The 19,474-nt window shown below is 38.9% G+C and overlaps 1 long non-coding RNA gene across 1 annotated transcript in view; it reads left to right on the top strand.

Moving 5' to 3' along the window:
* The first annotated feature begins 392 nt into the window (after positions 1-392).
* LOC140598525 (uncharacterized) overlaps positions 393-19,474 on the top strand; it is a 58,958-nt gene continuing 39,876 nt past the window's right edge. The window contains exons 1-2 of the long non-coding RNA XR_012000963.1: positions 393-672; positions 2,009-2,099. This is a non-coding gene — a long non-coding RNA (uncharacterized lncRNA). The remainder of the gene's footprint in view (positions 673-2,008; positions 2,100-19,474) is intronic.

Below are 19,474 nucleotides of genomic sequence, written 5' to 3'. Positions count from 1 at the left end.
GCCTCTGTCCGAGCCGCCTTCGAGGGTCCCGGGGAGCCGGACGGCCAGTTAAGGGGGTCCTGGCAGGGAGACCCCCGGACGGCGAGCTCTTCCCCGCGCGGCCGCCCCCGCGAGAGCGGCTGTTCTGTGGAACAGCACGTGCACCCCATGTCTAGGCCTCGGCCGCACCGACCCAGATCTGCGTACAGGCAGAGGCTTCTGGCCACAGGCAGGAAAGCGCCGGCTTCGAGCTTGCTTTCTACCGCACGTCAACGGCGAGCGCGGCTGCAGGCTTCGCGGGACCAGCTCCAGGCCGGGGGACGCCCGCCTGAGCGGAAGCAGCTCCGCTCCCACAGGCCTCGGGTGCTCCGGCGCCCGCTGGCTCTGAGGAGCGACTGCGCACGCGCAGGTGAGAGGCGGGCGGGAGGCCGTTGGGCGCCTGCAGTTGCCAGCACATGCGCGGTGCGGCGGCAGGGACTCCCCGAGCGAGACCAGGGTTTCGGGGCGCATCCGAGAGTCCGGGCTGCCGAGCTGGAAGCCTGCCTGAAAACACCCCGCAAGGTGCGCTCTCCCGCCGCGGCCCTGCCCGGCCACTGTCCGGGCGCCCTTGGCCGCACCGCGGAGGACGGCTCTCTGTGGAGGGCACGCGGGCTCCCGGCCCGCCGCCCCCCTCACCGGCAGGGCCTCCGCGAGGTACGTGCGCCCCCCGGGCCTGCCTTTCTGAGGGCGGGACGGGGGAAAGGGATTGGATGCGTCTTCGCAGCCCCGGGAGGAGAGGATTTTCATGCAATTTGATGACTGGATGTTCTGCGGGAGGTGGCGGAGGGTACAGCGATGGCGGTTTGTTTTTGGCGGAAGACTTTTTAAAAGTTCAGGCTATAAGAATGAATCGAGACAGGGCATTCGTATTTAGATGGAATAAATTCACCTGCCAAATCCATCACATTAAAGAAAAAATGTGGGCAGCCCGGGTGGCTCACGGTTTAGCGGGCCTGCAGCCCAGGGCCTGATCCTAGAGACTCGGGATCGAGTCCCGCTTCGGGCCCCCTGCCTGGAGCCTGCTTCTGCCCCTGCCCCTGTCTCTGCTTCTGTCTCTGTGTGTCTCATGAATAACTAAATAAAATCCTTAAAAGAAAAAACGTTAATGGTCTTTAGGGGAAGAGGAGGGAAAACTGAATTTCTGGCCAAACACCAGTTGGTCATTACTGCTGAGCTTTACCAGACAACTGTGTGTTCTGCTCTACCCTTGGTTTCAGTGCCCTCAAATACCATCACAAGTCAGGGGGTGGGCTGCAGCTCTGGGAGTGTCCCTAACAATTCCCCTGTCTTTTAGGAGTTTGATGTCTTTCAGGATTTTCCTTTTTGTCGTTTAAAGCCGCTCATGAGATGCAATGGGTGGTGGGTTAAGTGGGGAAGTCAGATTAGTGTGTCCAAATGTGGAGAAAATTCCTAAAGACAGGATGATCAACAACAAGAGAAGACACCTGGGTGACCAGTTGGTTAAGCGTTTGCCTTTGGCTCAGGTCATGATCCCAGGGTCCTGAAATGGAGCCCCGCATCAGGCTCCTTGCTCAGTGGGGAGTCTGCTTCTCCCTCTCCTCCTGAGCTTGTGCTCTCTGTCACTGTCTCTGCGTCTCTCTCAAATAAATAAAAACCCTAAATAAAAACAGACAACAAACCACAATAGCAAGACCGGGTCCCAGAGATTATTCGAAAGAGCAGCACAAAAGTCCCATTTATCTGAAGGGTGTCTTCTTATCAAATAATTTGAATTTGCTGTGGTCAGGGTCTGTGGAAGTCTTCATGGGATTATGGATTACACAGAACTGGAAGGGCCTTTAAGAAATAAAGTTGGTATTGTACTGGAATTAAAAGAAAGGAGTTAAGAGTTAACAGGGTACGATAAGGGTCTGATTTTCATCTAGATTTCACCTTCCACTCCAAAAAGTTCAAAGCCAAGGTGGCAAAAGTAACTGAGTAAAGCACACATATGAGGAATGCCTTTGCTCAATTTTTCCCTTGTTTTTAGGAAGACCAAAAGGATCCTTTGTACTCCAAGGTACTAACACTTGATATAGATGAAAATCTACATAAACCAACATGATATCTGTCTGCAACCGGTAGGTACTATTTAAATGTCTTTTAGGGGGATCCCTGGGTGGCGCAGCGGTTTGGCGCCTGCCTTTGGCCCAGGGCGCGATCCTGGAGACCCGGGATCGGGTCCCACGTCGGGCTCCCGGTGCATGGAGCCTGCTTCTCCCTCTGCCTGTGTCTCTGCCTCTCTCTCTCTCTGTGACTATCAAAAATAAATAAAAATTTAAAAAAAAATAAATGTCTTTTAGGGAGAAAGGATAAGGTCTGAAGCTTGGCCGTGTCTTTAGCGTCTTTCCCAATATCTAGGCTTTGCCATCCAGGAAAAATCCAGAGCAGTGTACTAAATCAAAGTAATTGATTGCTTTACCGAGTGGTATCTTGAAAGTTTAGAGAGTTGGACTTCTATGGTTATTGTTTGTATAAATAATGCTTTATGAACCATAGTGATATGTGATAAAATCTCATAAACACCTATAGATGTACTCAAATCACCTTAGATTAGGTAGTGGACTTTTAATAAATGTTCTGCCGTTTGCTTGTACATATCCTGGTTGATTTCTTAGAGTCCTGGCAGCTTCTGAGCTAGTGTTTTTCTAAGACTCTGAGGCAGTAGTTATATTGTTTAAGAATCCAATCAGTAGTTTTATCCTTATTCTGGATACACTTCCATTATAAACAGTTGATGGAAATACACACACACATGCGTGTGTGTGTGTGTGTGTGTGTGCATCTGCACACCCAGGTCCATACATAAAAGCCATTATCCCTCAAACGTTTTTCATCTTATTCATAAGCCAAAACTAAGTACTATTGAGGAGCATATGGTTCTTTAAAAATCTATTAAGGAAAAATTTGGATTTAAGGGAAATAATTATCCATTAAATTCTCAAAACATTCTCGAAGCACCTGCGTGGCTCAGTTGATCAAGTGTCTGACTCTTGGTATCAGCTCAAATCATGAGTTCAGGTTCTGCATTGGGCTCCATATAAATAATAATAAGTAATATTAAAATAATAATAATAATAAAATAAAAGGAAATTCTTAGAACATTTTCGATCTAGACTTTACCCTTAAGTGGAAAGAATGGAGAAATTTAATATGTCCAATTTTTTATCATTTTCCCTCTGTTCTGTGCAAGAAAAACCAATAGAATTAATGTGGTTTTGGTGTTATTTTCTTATTCTAGTTAGCTTACTTTAATAATATCACTTAATATTTTCTTTGCTTTTATACTAAGTTTCTGAGTTTTTCATGTACAATGAATGTATCTGTGTTGTGATTTCCTAGTTTCTTCATGGAATGTACTATTTTATTTCTGGATATCTGATCATATTTAAATGCCTTAAACTTTCCTGGTCAAAGAGTAACTTCTTTTCCCTTTAATATTCTGCAGAGGGATTAAGCAGATTCTTACAGGTTGAAATGTTTAAATACGTCTTCAGAACACTCATGGAAGAAAGAGTAGCTCTGTCACATTTTTAGCAACAACACACTTAAAAGAATAGCTGTCCAACTAAACTAAACCTGCTTGTGAAGTCCACTAGAGTTGATCCCATCCTAAATTACTTGGCTACATTAGTACATTCGTATAATAAAGAGCGAAACATAACAGGAAGGTAAGATAGCTGTGTCTGAAACACATGAGGTACTGATATATATTAACAGACATCAGTTTCTTTTCTTTTTTTTATAATAAATTTATTTTTTATTGGTGCTCAATTTCTAACTTGTGCTTTCAAATTATGAAGGGGAATTTGAGATGCTTTCTATCTCGTTTTTGGAAAATTTAAGATAATTTTAGAATAGGTTAGATTTAGAATAGGGTTTTTTTCTTAGTTTGAAGAAATAGTTGAAAAAGTAAATAGGAATTGTGTACCATGGCCCCTCCTCCATCAACTGGGTCTCAGAAACAGTGTTCTCTTCCTCTTGGCTTACAGAAACCAAGTTTCTGTACTTGTGCTGCTAGGTGGACACTGTGGGTGAACAGGGAGGGACAGAAGGACCAGAATGCACAGACTTCTCTTTCCATTTCAGTTTTCTATCATCTATCGGCTATGAATGACCAAGCCTTGTTTCTGTCCACTTGCAGCCCCCTTAAATGAGGCTGTAAGAGAAGACCCCCCGCCCCGGCAGCATTCACAAATTGATAGCTTCTGGGTCACATTAGAATGTTTTAATTTTTTTAAATTCAACTTTGCTTTTTTTCTTTGCTTAAGGTACTTGTCATACTTGAATACAGAATGATACACAAATTAAAGTGTATTATATTAATTGGAACTGATCACATCATGGGAAAGTTGGCTGGGGCCTGAGTGGCAGTTATAAATCCCAACTGCTTGAGTCCTTGATGAACATTGGTTTACTGAAAGGTGTTAGGACCAGGTTTTGCCAAATTCTAGAACTATTCTCAGATTGTGGTATGTGCCTTTATTCTGTAATTACATTGAGGCTGCTTCAGGTCTTTATTACTCCAGTAATATAAAATTGTGTAGTCACAGAATCTCCCAGTTACTATTTCCTGCAAATTAATTGGCTACCTTCAAAGGCTGATGAACAGGATACCTCTTATTGATTGTAGTATTGAGTATTGTGTGACTACTGAGTAATAGCTCCTGCATCCCTCCCCACTTCTTTCTAATGCTGATTTTCATTCAGGTAATATAATCTTTCACATGACCATATGCTTTCCTAATCCAATTACGGTAATTTTTTTTTAAATTGTATTTAAGTTCTACTTAACATAGATTTGCAATATTGGTTTCAGGAGTAGAATTCAGTAATTCATCACTTACATACAACACCCAGTGCTCATCCTGACAAGTGTCCTCACCACCCATCTAGCCCATCCCTGCTCATCTCCCTCCAGCAGCCCTCAGTTTGTTCTCTGTCCTTAAGTCTCTTATGGTTTTTTCCTTCTCTCTTTTTTCCCCCTTTTCCCATATGTTCATCTGTTTTGTTTCTTAAATTCCACATATGAATGTGAAATCATATAGTATTTGTCTTTTTCTTACTGACTTATTTCACTTAGTGTAATGTGCTCTAGCTCCATCCACATTGTTGCAAATGGCAAGATTTCATTCTGAGTAATACTCCATTGTATATAAAAGAATGCATATTCTACTTTGGGATGAAATGTCCTGAATATACCTGTTAAGGCCATCTGGTCGAGTGTATCATTCAAACACTTCTTACTGTCTTTGTTTTAAAATCTAGTTTGATATAAGTTTGGCAACCCTGGCTTTGTTTTGCCATCCATTAGCATGATAAGTGGTGCTCCATCTCCTTAGTTTCAATATGGGGGTGTCTTTAGGTCTAAAATGAGTCTCTTGTAGGTAGCATATAGATGTGCCTTTTTAAAAAAATCTATTCTGATACCCAATGTATTTTGATTGGAAATTTAGTTCATATACATTCAGATTGCTTATTGAAAGATATGAATTTCATGGCACTGTGTTACCTATAAACTTGGTGTTTCTGGTGATGTTCCTTTCTAGTCTTTGTTGCTTTTTTTAGAAAAGATTTTTTATTTATTAATTCAGAGAGAGAGAGAGAGAGAGAGAGAGAGAGAAGGCAGGCAGAGAGGCAGAGACACAGGCAGAGGGAGAAGCAGACTCCATGCAGGGAGCCTGACATGGGACTTGATCCTGGATCTCCAGGATCACACCTTGGGCTGCAAGCAGTGCTAAACCACTGGGCCACCGGGGCTGCCCGTCTTTGTTGCTTTTGATCTTTTTTCTCCCACTCAGTTCCTCTTAATATTTCTTGCAGGGCTGGCTTAGTGGTCTATGAACTCCTTTAGTTTTTGTTTGTGTGGGACACTCTTTATCTCTCTTCCTATTCTGAATGACAGGCTTGCCAGATAAAATATTCTTGGCTGCATATTTTCCCCATTCAGCACAATTATGGTAATCTCATTCTTCTTGGCTGCTCATATTTTAGAAACAGGTATGATGCATTTCTGGTCAATGAGCTATGAAGTGGAATATTGTGGGAGCTCAGGGAAAAACTTTGTCATAATTAAAGAGACACAAAAACACAGCATTTTTACTGGATATCATTTTGTCACATATGGTGTAAGGTAGTTAACATAAGGATAAGCCTATATCCTGAATAATGCAATATTGAAAAATGGAAAGATCCTTGATGATGTTGTCGAGGCACTGAATTAAGCAACCGTGTAGCTGCCTAACTGCAGAATTTCTCTTATGAAATGATCAATTTCTTAAGACGTCAGCTAGTGAGGCCAGGATTTTCTGTTTCTTGTAGCTGAAATCTTCCTCATTAATACACAATGGGAACCATTTCATTATTGAATAATTTATAATTATAAGATTTATCAGGCTATGTAGAAAGGTTTTTATCTCAGCCTGTTTCGCAGAATAAATTATCCTTGAAAGGAGAGGGAAAATTGGATGATGGTAGAAAGATAAAACAGAGTAAGGTTAAATGACAAAAAAGATGTGATGGTAGCCGAGACCAGGGGTCAGAATGTATTCTAACACATTCATTTAGATTAAAATGTTATATATATATATATCATAAGTCTATAGGTATATGTAAATCTTTCTTCTAAGATTGTGCAGATAGTTCATATAGTTTGTGCTTCTGATGAATCTTGAGTACTTTCATGTTTCTTAAATTGCTAAACCTAAATTATGAATGTTGTGTTTACTCAACAAAGTCCTCTTATCTACCATTTATTGAGCTTAGCTTCAATAAACTTTGAACATAAATTAAAGGTTTCTATGAACTAAGCTTCTCTTCTGAAACTGATTTATGATCTCAGTATAAGCAGGAACAAAGAATACTGGCTTAAGTAAAAGGCAGGTAGGGATCCCCTCCTCTAGCCATCTCCCACCAATGTGTCCCAGAGCCCTGAGAGTGGGGCAAAGCTCTTTTTTTTTTCTGGATGGAGAACCCTCTCTGGCAGTTCCTTCTCAGTTGCTTGTGATCTACTAGCCTCTGGAAGGGGAAGGGCAAGGGCAAGATGTGCAGACTTCCTATGTTACTTTCCAATAGCTTCAGACTACTTGAAGAGTCAAGGAGAAGGATATTGTGGATCAAATAGACACAAATCCTGAGTATATATTTAGAAATGCTCAGCATACTTGGTTTGAATTTAGAGACAAAGAGTTTTTCATTGTGATCAGGTTCCTATTCCTTTGGAGGCAGGTATCTTATCTGTCCACCTGTCTGTCTATTCACCTATAGCTTCCTAGTTCAGCCTCTCTGGTATGTTCTATTTAATCTGCCAAAGAAAAGGAAACAGTTACACCATCACATCATTTGATAGGAACTTTATATTACAAGTTAGAAGTCATAAAGGAGGAACAGAAATATTTTTTAGGATAAGTTAGATGAGTAGAAGATAACTTCTCTAAAGTCACATGTGCCAGAAAATACACATAGGTTTTTAGAGTCCTGGGGAGAGTATGGGAGGAGGGGTAACCTGCTGGCTAAACAGTGATGTGGCTTTAGCCTAGATTAAGACTACTGACTCTGATCTACAGGCCAGATCCTACCTGCTGCCTGTTGTTTTTTTTTTTTTAATGATTTTATTTATTTATTTATTTATTTATTTATTTATTTATTTATTTATTTATTTATTCTTGAGACACATAGAGAGGCAGAGACACAGGCAGAGAGAGAAGCAGGCCCCATGCAGGGAGCCTGATGTGGGACTCGATCCCGGGTCTCCAGGACCATGCCCCGGGCTGAAGGTGGCACTAAACTGCTGAGCCATCCGGGCTGCCCTGCTGCCTGTTTTTGTATGGTACACAAGCTAAGGGAAGGTTTCAACATTTTTAAATGGTTGAAAAAAATTAAAAGAATATTTTGTGATACATGAAAATTGTATAAAATTGAAACTTCAGGTTCCATACTTGGTTTTATTGGCATGGAACCGTGCCCATTTATTTACATATTTTTTTCTGGCTGCTTTTGAGATAGGAAGGCAGATTTGAACAGATATTATAGTCCTGCAACAAAGGCTTAAATATTTACTCTCTCTCCCTTTACAGAAATTTTGTTAACCTCTGACCTAGACCACTGTTTCTCAACCCTTAATGTTTGTAAATCATTTGAAGATTTTGTGAAAATATATAGTTTCTGATTCAGTAGGTCAAGGGAGCCTACGTGTCTGTATTTCTTTTTTTTAAAGATTTTGTTTATTTCTACATGAGAGACACACAGAGAGAGGCAGAGACACAGGCAGCGGGAGAAGCAGGCTCCATGCAGGGAGCCTGATGCAGGAATTGATCCCCGGCCTCCAGGATCACGCTCTAGGCGGAAGGCAGGTGCTAAACCACTGAGCCACCCAGGGATCCCAGTGTCTGTATTTCTAATGAGCTGAGGACCACATAGTAAGTGGCGATGCTCTAGTGCAGGATTAACACACTTATTGTTTAAAGAGCCAAGTAATAAATGGTTCACAGTCTGCAGCCTATTCAGTCCTTTTGTTACAACTATGTACATCTGCTGGGTAACGTAGACATAGACAACATATAAAAGATCAGGAGTGGCTGTGTTCCAATAAACATTTACAGAAGTAGGCTTTGGGCTGGAATTGGCACGAAGATTTACTTTAGCATTCACTGGTCTCAGCTGTTCAGTGTGGGTGTCCATTAAGTAATAGGCACAGTCCTACCCTCAACTTGCTTACTAGTTTTATAACATATTCCAGTAATGATGATAAAGACAGCAGTTAACTTGTATTGGGTAATTATCATATGCCAGGCTCTATGTGAAGTCCTATGAGCCATCTCTTATTTAATTACCACAACAAATCCTAGGAAGCAGATACCATCATTATCCTTGCTTACAGATGAGAATACTGAGCTTCAGAAAAAAAAAATTAATCAAAGCTGCCAACAGCAAATCAGTGGTGAGCCTAGGGTAAGGCATAACTCATGATTATTGAATGACTGTTGGATTATAGATGACTGGATCAAATCTGTGCATTCTTGGGAGTTCCAGAAGCTGGAGAACCAGACTGTGACTATACTGACTTCCTTCATTGTGAGGCCTGGTTCTCAAGGACCTGAGCAGTGAAAGACAAGACATCTCTTTAGAGGCAACATTGAATGTAGGTGTCAGAAACTGGATGTTTGACTCATGCCAGAGCATTCTTTTTCTTGAAATATTTATTTAGTACCTTCACTGCATGTTTTTGAAGTTAAGGCTCTTAGAGATCTCAGAAAGCACATTTTTCATAGTTTTGGGATTTTCCATGCTCCAAAAATGAAATTGCTTTACTTTATAATAACATGTTATTTTAGGCACCAAATAAGTATGGCATTTTGCCTTCCTTGTGTACTTTGGATTTTTTAATATAAATTTATTTTTTATTGGTGTTCAATTTGCAAACATATAGAATAAACCCAGTGCTCATCCCATCAAGTGCCCCCCTCAGTGCCTATCACCGAGTCACCCCACCCCCCGCCCACCTCACCTTCCACCCCCCGCCCAGTTTGTTCCCAGAGTTAGGAGTCTCTCATGTTCTGTCTCCCTTTCTGATGTTTCCCACTCATTTTTTCTCCTTTCCCCTTTATTCCCTTTCACTATTTTTTATATTCCCCAAATGAATGAGACCATTTAATGTTTGTCATTCTCCTATTGACTTATTTCAATCATACAATAAATGTCCCTTCTAACCACAGTGACTGAAATTACATTTCTCCTTCCAAATTCTATATTTTTTCCTTCCTTCTTAGCTGCAATTACTAACGTAAAGAGTAGATAGACCTTGATTCTGGCCTAAATATAAGACTACTTTTATCTGTCTTTACACTGTTATTTCCATGTAAATGAATGTTTTTAGGTAAGATGCCTATCAGTATAACTACATTATAATAAATTAATAGGTCCCTGAGAGCAAACATGTTGTTAATAAAAATGCTTTGGAAAAAACTTTCTGGAGTCTCAGACACAATCTCCTTGGACTATAGATACCATATAAAGATGAATAAGTATGCCATTTTTTATGAATCACCTGTTGAAAAACTTTTATGTCATTGCTCTGATGAATAAGACTAGGTTTCATTTTATAAGCAGTCAGTGTAGGTACAGGGCAAGGAGGAATATGTCAACATTTTCTAAGTCTTAAGTATCAATCTTGATATGCCTAGGTGGATCAGTGATTTGGCACCTGCCTTTGGCCCAGGGCAAGATCCTGGAGACCCAGGATTGAGTCCCGCATCGGGCTCCCTGCATGGAGCCTTCTTCTCCCTCTGACTGTGTCTCTGCCTCTTTCTCTCTCTTTCAGTGTCTCTCTGAGGCAGAGACACAGGCAGAGGGAGAAGCAGGGTCCATGCAGGGAGCCCGATGCGGGACTCGATCCTGGGTCTCCAGGATCATGTCTTGGGCCAAAGGCAGATACTCAACCACTGAGTCACCCGGGGATCCCATGAATAAAAAAATCTTAAAAGAAAAAGCATCAATAACCTTAATTTTTTAGGTGGGCAAGGAAGTTAAATATGATACTTAAATAGGAAATCAGGTACTTACAGATTCTTAAAGCCAGAATTTAGGATGGTCTAATCTAGCCATCTCTGTACACTCCTATTTTTCTATGTAAGTCCCAATTGATTAAGTAAAATTCTTAAAGTCATTTGCTTCTTTAACACAAATATGTTAGTTTTTCCCCCTGAATCTGGGAACATGTATTGGTTTCCTCGGGCTGTTATAATGAAGTACCATAAGTTGCTGGCTTAAAACAACGGAAATTTATTATCTCGCAATTCTGTAGTTTAGAAGTCTGAAATCAATGTTTTGGTCGGGCCACAGTCCTTCTGAAGGATCTGGGGCAGAATTCTTTGCCTCTTCATAGGTTCTGATGAAGGCCAGCAATTCTTAGCACTCTTTGGCTTGAGATATATATCACTCCAATCTCTGCCTCTGGCTTCATATGGTGCTTGTGACTCTGTGTCTTCACATTGCTGTCTTCTTAAAAGTATATCATTTGTTTTGGATTAGGGCTCCACTCTACTCCAGTATGATCTTAACTAATGATATCTGCAACAACTCTGTTTTCAAATAGGTCACATTTTGAGGTACTGGGTATTAGGACTTTACTATATCTTTCTTGGGTGAGGGATGGTACAGTGTACCCATAACCGAGTATGGGGATGTCAAGATATTATTGTTTTCCATGCAGATCTTACACTATAGGAAGAACACATATATAGAGATTTATGAAGATGCAGGTTGTAATATACAATATTCACAAAATGCTGTAAGCGTATTGCAGTGGGGAAAGCTACCTTTTCCCAAGTGAAATGGTAAAGGAAGGCTTTCAAAGGCAGGTGCCATTTGAACTAATCTTTGAGGGACATATAGGAGTTCATTGAGAAAAGGATGCCAGATGGGAGGACACATCAGCCAGAAAGTTTGGGGTAAAGGCATGGATTAAGTGTTTGTTTGCTGTGATTATTACTAGCTACTCTTTCTTTCTTTTCTTTCTTTCTTTCATTCTTTCTTTCTTTCTTTCCTTTTCTTTTCTTTTCTTTTTGTTCTTTTCTTTTCTTTCATAATAAATTTATTTTTTATTGGTATTCAATTTGCCAACATACAGAGTAACACCCAGTGCTCATCCCGTCAAGTGCCCCCCTCAGTGCCCGTCACCCACTAACCACCCCCCCTCCTCCTCCCCCTCCACATCCCCTAGTTCATTTCCCCGAATTAGGAGTCTTCATGTTCTGTGCTACTCTTTATTTAATATTAGTGTGTGTCATTTAATTAACAACAACCTTTTGATCCCAATTGTACAGATGGGAAAACTGAAATTTCAAAAAATAAAGTATTTGGTCTCCCGCTAACACATTTTGAAGGTGATACTATTGAGATTAGAACCCAGGGAGCCTGATTATATAGTCTATAATTTGCCATTGTGATGAAAACTACAGTTTAGGATATATGGGAGCGCATATGGATAGTTAGACATAAGGCCAAAGAGATAGGTTAGAGACAAATTGTGAAGAGGTTGGTTTATCAATTGATTTGCTTAACAGAAAATTGTTGACTTACTAGAGTTTGAACTTTAAGGGCTATTGACATTTGAACAATTTCCAAAGCTCTGTTAGGACAGGTGTCAAATGGCCACATTCCTATGGAGTGTAGGGTAGTTTGGAGGCCCAGATGCTAGAGAGGAGGTTACTGTCATGGACCATTTTAGAATTAATGAAGGTTGGAACTAAACAAGACAATGGAACCGGAGGGGTGATAAAGTCAGAGATACTTGTGAGTCAAGGTCAGTGAGGTGTTGAAGTCATTGCCTCTGTTGTGTGGCCATTCCTGATCCTTTGGCTCAAGTGCTGAAAGTAGAGCTGTCTCCACTAATGTGGTTAAACACAATAATTTAATTCATACCCCTAACTTAGGAAGAGTCTAGTATGTGGAAGTGTGATGGTTGTATTAGTACACATATAAATGATTATATTAGAGAAGATATAAAAATGTCTTTAAAATTCCAAAGACTGAGTTGACATATTTTAAAACAAACTACATAAAAGTGGTAAAAAATATTTTGCCATGTGCTCTGATGAAATCTCATCTATCTGTATTTTTTTTTAAAGATTTTATCTATTTATTCATGAGAGATTAATAGAAAGAGGCAGAGACATAGGCAGAGGGAGAAACAGGCTCCCTAAGGGGAACCTGATGCAGAACTCCATCCTAGGACCCCAGGATCATTACCTGATCCAAAGTCAGACACTCAACTACTGAGCCACCCAGATATCCCTCATCTATTTGTATTAAGTTGTAATTCCTTTAGGTTAAATTCATCCAAGTGTTATTGGAGGTATAGCCACACTTCAGCTCAGCTTATTCAACTAAAGCCTGGTTATTGTAAAAAATATATTATTTCTTTAAAATAGCTTAATTGATTCCTGGGTTAATGTAATAACATTTTGCATTAATTTGAAAGCAAGGCATTATTTAAGAGTCCCAAGTTGTCTTTGTGTGGGACAGAGGGAACCAAAACTGTGTCTCCCTGTTAATTATGGCCCTCGTGAGAAAAGCTGCCCAAACAATCATAAATATCCAGCAGGATATTTATGGTATTTCCTAAAAAGATAACAATTACTGGAGGAAAGTTAATTAAAAGAAGCTGCATTTCTCTTAAGTGAATTTTCTCTTATTTTGAGAAATTATTTTATGCAGGTATCTGGTGCCACCACAGATGGTGCATTGTGACTTGCTCATCTTTAGTGACTTTTGGCTTGTCTCTGTGTACTTGGCTGCTTTCCCCAAGTGTTGGCCAAGGCCTTCTGATATAACTGCCATTAATCAGGCAAAAGCAAATATAAGCAATGTGAATCTTTTTCCATTTTTAGCCCATAAGTTAAAAGTGTGGAAATGTTATGTCTTCTTGTGGTTGATTTTCAACTTGATACTTTGCATCATTGCAAGATTTAAAAAATTCCTGGAATGTTGATTTAGAATGTTGAGGCACTAAATTAGAATTCAGTTTTAAGATTTGAAACACACAGTGCAATTAAGGGGTTTAAAATTCTTGTACTTCATCTCTTGTAAGAGACCATTCTTTTATAAATTAGGATGTTTTGTAAAATAGCAGCCAAAGGACAGGGAGGTGGAAAAGGAAAATAGAAAAACAGGAAGAATTATCCTTCTTTGTTCCATTCAAAAACACACCCAAGAGAAATATTAAGTATAGATAGTGAGGGAAAAGGCTGACAGTGCCAACTTACTAGCATTGATTAAGCAGTTCAAATGTGTTAATATAGTGATTTTCAGATTACTGATAAAATATGTAACACAACAGGAGGAAAAAACCCACAACCGTATTCTCAGTATCCAAACTATTGCTGCCAACGTGAAGAAAGACTGTGCGTCATATAATGTTCTGCTGGACTTAACTGTTGTTTAGGTCTGTGGGGATATATCAATACCTAGAACTATATGCCAGCATGTGAAGTGAGATCAACTGTGAAGGGCTTCTTCCTTTGCTTAATAAAACTCCTGGAATCTAACAGGGAACCAACCTGGATTCAGATGCCTATGTGAGATTTGCAATGCCTTTTTCATAGTAAAGAATCTAAACACATCCAGAGAGTGATTATATAAATATGCAGTTCATATAGGTATATGGTCTACCCAGAGTTTCCTAGCAGTTTAAAAATGGTTCCGTAGATAAGAGGGATAGACCTAGAGTCTAGAACTAGAGCTGAAGCTGGAGCTGGAGTGCTTTCCAAGACCACCACCAGTTCTTCCATCCCTGGGAAAAAGGACAGAAAGGGGTGGTTCTGCTTGGCCCATTCAGAGATTTACTTGATTAGGATTCAGTCTGGACTAGACCACCTCATCCTTTGACACTCTTAAGTTCTAGTGTTATAATACGTGGCCTCAAATTATTCAGAATCAGTGGGACATGGTCAGGGAACCCTTGCATTTCTGTCCCTCCTGTAGAGAGAATTCAGCATTTTCCCAGTGCCCTCCAAGACAATAAAAAGTAGTGGACACAGCCAGATCCACACCAACCAGCTTATATCCTATTCTTATGGATTCTTAAGTGATGACACATTGATCAAGTTCATGAATATCACTGTTGCATGGAAACAGCAATATCTCTGATACCTGGTACGTTCTAAGAAAAAACATTGTCATTTTACTTTTCAGAGTTAAAGTCACTGAAGTAGGATTTTAATAAAGAAAATTAATACTGATATAATGTCTACATTATACAGTTTTACAAAGATACTTGATTTCTTTAATACAAATTTAGAGAAAAACTATAAGTAATGGTGATGATGTGAATAAAAGAGATAAGAGTAACCGATCTGGAGGGCTTGCCCTGCCTGAACTAGAAGACTTTGTTCTTTTTCTTTTTTAAGATTCTATTTATTTATTCATGAGAGATAGAGAGGCAGAGACATAGGCAGAGGGAGAAGCAGGCTCCCTATGGGGAACCCAATGTGGGACTCAATCCCCGGACCCTGGATCATGACCTGAGCCATTGAGCCACCAAGGTGCCCCTGGAAGACTTTGTTCTTATGTGTTGTATGGATTGTAGACAAGTGATCTGGAGGGCTCGAGTCTGAATCTGCTGCCCTAAATTTGGTAGTGAGTTTAGAATATTTGTTTAAAGCAGTTATTTAAAATGAGACAACATTTACAAAGAGATATTAGAACTGTGGCTAAAGTTTCTGGAAAAACCATGGAATAAGACAATTTAATGAACAGAATAAGTAGTGGGGATTTGGAATGATCTTTACGAATCGATAACAAGTGGCAGAGAAAAATGAGTTACCAATTTTCCAGCTATGTGGAATGAAACTGCACTTTCTGGGATTCACATTTCATATCAGAATTGTTTAACTAGCAAAATGCTGAAATGATTAAATATAAAACCATGAAGTTAAAGCTCGAGAAAACTTTGGTCAGAGATGTTTCTGGAATGAGCCTTCAGCTTTCGTAGTTGTTTCTGTTCTGTTGGTCAGTGATGAAATGTGCTCTAATCAACCTACTAAATTATCCACAATGGAACGTTTACTTTGGTGTATATTTGTATACAGATACAGCCATCTGTATCTCCTTTCAGAGCTGTGATTCACAGAGCAGCGCATCCCTTAACAGCTCATTTCCTCAGGGATACTAAGCAAGATCCACACCCAGGAAAAGAGAAAAGTTTAAGATCTCTTCCCTTACTGTGAACCCTTTCCATGTTTAAACACAGATGGCTCTCTTATTTGCAGTCTGGCTTAAACTGAACACTGCCACAAAGGCGCTAAATACTTCCTGTGCAGAGACCCAGGGTCCATTTTTCACCAGGAAAATAAGAGCTGTCTTTACCAGCAGTGTGCTTTGCCCAGATGTGAAACTGAAGCCGAAATGAATGAAACAACTTTATTTTTCCTATGACAATTTAGATGGAGAACACTGTAATAAGTTGATATACAAAGTTTATTTTTTTATTTTTTATTTTTTAAATTTTATTTATGATAGTCCCAGAGAGATAGAGAGAGAGGCAGAGGAAGAAGCAAGCTCCATGCACCAGGAGCCCGACGTGGGATTCGATCCCGGGTCTCCAGGATCGCGCCCTGGGCCAAAGGCAGGCGCCAAACCGCTGCGCCACCCAGGGATCCCTACAAACAGTTTAATATGTGTTGGTTGCCTGTTAGAAACTGCCAAGAGTTCAGGTCTTATTTAGTAAAGCATGGTGCTGATTTAGGTCTCAATCTGGTCCTTCCTCTGTCTTGGAAGTCCTCCCTGGCCATCACAGTAAACCAATAATGTTGGGCCTGGGAAGCTGTCTCCTCCTAAGGTTTTTTTACATTTTAATTGGTGTTTATTCTAATTTCTATTGATTTGACCATTGCCTTCTGACTTTTTTGTCTTACTTCAGCAGAGTAATGTCAAATGACTATGTAAACATACATATTTCATTTATATAGTTACTTATAAAATAATGTGTTCTTTGGATGTCCAATTGCTGTATCAGCAGAGTTAACTCCTCAAAACAGGTGGGACAGCAGGAAGAGACTACAGTGAATGGAGAAATTCACTAACTTACTGTGTCTGAGTAAAATGAATATATATCTTTGAAGGACATCATTTCCAACTTTAAAATCAAAACAGAGAAGCCTAATCTAATGTGATTTGACTGGCCCATATTTTTTAAGCTTAGTAGTACCAATTCTTGAAATTTTGAAATTATTAATACAAAAAATAAACATAAAATATTTTAGAAGGCATTTTGGTCAAAGTTGTATTATATAGTAGGCTTTATTTTCCTTGGCATATTATGAAAAAGTCAAAGAATAGCTCTGACCAACGGTGTACTTATACTTACTGGTAAATATTTATTAACTAGCTCTGGATATGGGGTTAGAGAAGTCCTGATTCGTAGCATTTGACAATTAACATGATGTAAATACTCCTACATGGGGCCAGTTTCAGACTACCCCTGGGATGTCAATTGGCTTGAAAACCTCTTGAAAGTTTAATAATTAATTCTTACAATGCATAATAAGTCCACTCCAGCATATTGGCCAAGGATGAATTTATACAAACCTTAAAATGATCTTCACAAGTTAAGAGTTTGTCAAATCAGTTATCTAATGGGGACATGGAACCTCAAATATCTGTCTTATGATCCTCCAAATACCTCTAGAAAAAAAGAATAAAAACATAATAGGGATAAGAATGGGAAAATTCTACTATATTTGCTATATTTAGAATCTTACATCAAATATATTGGAAAAGTGTATTAAATGGAATGAATAGTTCCTTAAGCCTTTGAGATAAATAAATGTTTCTCTAAAAATAAAGATTTTAGTATTACTTTAGCATGCTGTTGGAAGTATAGTATCAATAAATGGCCATGAATAAATGATTTACTGTCAGTCATGAAACCTTTTCCTCATGTTACTTTTTAATTTATTTTCTTGCATTGTGTCTTCTTTGGTATCCCTTTTCCCTCAAATCAGTTTCTATGCATCAGTGCCGATTTATTTCACCAAAAAAAATATCCCTACAAAAGCTCTTTATTGTTTTTTTTATAATTTATTTTTTTTTTTTTTGGTGTTCAATTTGCTAACATATAGCATACCACCCAGTGCTCATCCCATCAAGTGCGCCCCTTAGTGCCCATCACCCAGTCACCCCTACCCTCTGCCCACCTCACCTTCCACCACCCCTAGTTGGTTTCCCAGAAAAAAAAAAAACCTTTATTGAATTCTGTCTTTATTTTACATGATACTGGAAGCAATTTTGGGGTAGTTTTAAATTGTGAGGACAAAAAAATTGTACTTAAAATAATTATTTATTTTTCCTTAAAGTTCGAATGAATTTTTCAAACATATATTTCTGTATAGAGTCTCAGTTATGAAAATTTGTTCCAGGTCTTAGATAATATTATACATTTGTATGTAATTTTGCTATATAAACATTTTATGTTAATTATACATAATTAAATAATAAGACAAACTAAAAAAAACAAAAGCTCTTTATCAGCTAGACTGTTTACAATGCTTAATGATTTTATTCCCCCCTCCTTCCCACCATTATTTAAATTAAAAGAATTAGAAGGATGTTGCTAATCCTGTGCTAGAGTATGGGAATTATATGAAAAATAACCTCTGAATAATCCCACCTTACCTGGAAATATTAATAATTTAGGAAAAAGAGACTTAGTTGTTTAATCTGCCAGAATGAAAAGTTACAAGTAAAAGCTTCTTAACTTTATTCATTCCTTTCAGCATCTCAGGCCTGGGACTCAGAAGGTCTATGTTGATTAAATTCATTGCTGCTTGAGAATTTTTTTAATTGGCAGCTGATAAGGAGTGTTTTCAAATAAATGTATTCTAATGTGGTCCTTGGGTGTGATCTTTTCTTTTTAGGAATAGCCAAGAAATAGATTTACCAAAGAACATAATCCAATAATCTTTACTGAGTTGTCATCTTTTTTTTAAAGGGCTTATATCAGCACTGGGGGTTATATGCAACTGTGAATTATTAAAAACGACATCTGAAACTAATGTTGTACTATATGTTGGCAAATTGAAGTTAAGTAAAAATACATAGATAGATAGACAGACAGACAGACAGACTGATATTTTTAACTTGCCTAGTCCTCTCTCATCTGTTCTTGTTTGCTCAAATACAGGAGAAGCATAATGGCAGTGCTCTAGAACAATGAAGAAGAAATTGTTCCAAAGTGTTTGATTTCATCAGGACCAGAATAAGATTAGGTGTTTGTAATACAGTTTGACTCACAGATTAGATCATCTTCTGACAGAAAGTGGTAAGAAAGTCATAGCTTCGAGATATGCCTGCAAACTAACACATCTGCTCATAAATAATAGTTTCTGGGAGAAGGAAGACCAAAACAAATGTAAAACAAAAGACATAACAATGTCAACAGCAACAGAAAATAAAAATTTGATATAAACCAGGAGTCAGATTTTGTAGCATACCAGTAAAATTCCCCTGAGTTACCAAGGGAAATGCTATTTCATCAGTTTTGAAATGACTTTCCACTAGACCATTGACAAGTACTTCCAATGCCGGCTTCCAGTCTAGCTTAGTGGAACATATTACTCTTCTGTGAAGGTTTGAGGGACTGTGTACAGCATTGCTGTTAATATTCCCATTTCATGTGTGAAACTGGGGTATGAAGGGTTAGTCTGTTTCTCTGGGCTTGCACAGCTCTCTGAAGCAAGAATATCCAGAGGAATTATAGAAGTATGATTATATTGAAGCTTATTTTAAAAATTGTATACTATTTTGAAACATAAGTTAATTGGAAAATTGGGCTGTTATCAATTATAATTTAACTTGAATGTCTGAAAATAGTTCATAAGTAGGCTTTACTTTCTATAATTGAGGTTTCCATGTAAAACATGTTTTATTTATAACATGCTGTACCTTATTTTTTTACATG

Source organism: Vulpes vulpes, chromosome 4 (assembly GCF_048418805.1).
Source record: "Vulpes vulpes isolate BD-2025 chromosome 4, VulVul3, whole genome shotgun sequence".
NCBI lineage: Eukaryota > Metazoa > Chordata > Mammalia > Carnivora > Canidae > Vulpes > Vulpes vulpes.
This window is presented reverse-complemented; position numbering and strand designations above follow the sequence as displayed.